The 1,029-nt window shown below is 37.8% G+C and overlaps 1 non-coding gene across 1 annotated transcript; it reads left to right on the top strand.

Moving 5' to 3' along the window:
- Nucleotides 1–227: 227 nt before the first annotated feature.
- LOC111821155 (small nucleolar RNA SNORA32) lies at nucleotides 228–348 on the top strand. Its single transcript, XR_002824614.1, has one exon. It is a non-coding gene; the product is annotated as a small nucleolar RNA SNORA32 (small nucleolar RNA).
- Nucleotides 349–1,029: the final 681 nt, after the last annotated feature.

Below are 1,029 nucleotides of genomic sequence, written 5' to 3'. Positions count from 1 at the left end.
TGCTGTTGTTATTAGTCGTCATTGAGTCAATTCCGATTCATGGAGACTCATGCGTGTACACTAGAACTGCTCCATAGGGCTTTCAAGGCTGTGACCTTTTGGAAGCAGATCACCAGGCCTGTCTTCCAAGGCGCTTTTGGGCAGATTCAAACTGCCGAACTTTCGGCTAGTAGTCACTATTTACAGATTCCTCCGTAAGATTACAACCATTGAAAACCCCATGGAAATGGTCATTCGCAAGGTTTTAGAATGCAGTTTCTGATTTGCTGTGGACTTGACCATAAAAAAACTTCCCACTAGGTTTTCTGTTTTGCTACCTTGCTAGCATTCAACCAACTGGGAACATTTTATACTCTTACTTGTTTTATTTCCATTGCCTAGATCAGCACCAATAGAAATGTAAGTTATGGCACACATTTTCTGTAAGCTTTATCATCTATACTCACTAAAAGAGAATTTTCTCTTTTTTGTGCTAAGTCTGAGATCTGGTCTGGATAGTGGCTTGGACAGCACAGTCAATCCAAGTGAAAACTTCCTGATTACTGTGCAGTGATCTCTGGAAATCTAACTTTATATTGACAATAGCAGTGGACTAGCATGGGTTCTAATAAAAAGGGCTATCTTGAAGATGAATCAAGCTTTGGCGGAACTAAGGTGACCTCGATTGGTGGGCAGGGGAATGAAAGACTCATGTAAAACTCATTAAATAAAATTTATTAACAAATAATTTTTGCCTAATGTTACACATAATAAACAGAAACTCAGCCTGCTTAAAAAAAAAAAAAAAGATAAAGAAAACCCCATGGAGCACAGTTCTACTCTGAAACATGTGGGGTCACTAGGAGTCAGAACTGACTCGATGGCAACCGGTTTGGTTTGGTTTATTTTATTTTTTTGGTATAGACTGGATAATAGAATCAATTATGAAATCATATTTTGAGCAAGTTACAAAAATTATCTGAGTCTCAGTTTCCTCATTCTTAAATTAATAATAATGCCCACTTCACATGGCTAGTGTGAGAAGTAATG

The sequence above is a fragment of the Trichechus manatus genome, unplaced genomic scaffold (genome assembly GCF_000243295.1).
Source record: "Trichechus manatus latirostris isolate Lorelei unplaced genomic scaffold, TriManLat1.0 scaffold00004, whole genome shotgun sequence".
Taxonomy (NCBI): domain Eukaryota; kingdom Metazoa; phylum Chordata; class Mammalia; order Sirenia; family Trichechidae; genus Trichechus; species Trichechus manatus.
This window is presented reverse-complemented; position numbering and strand designations above follow the sequence as displayed.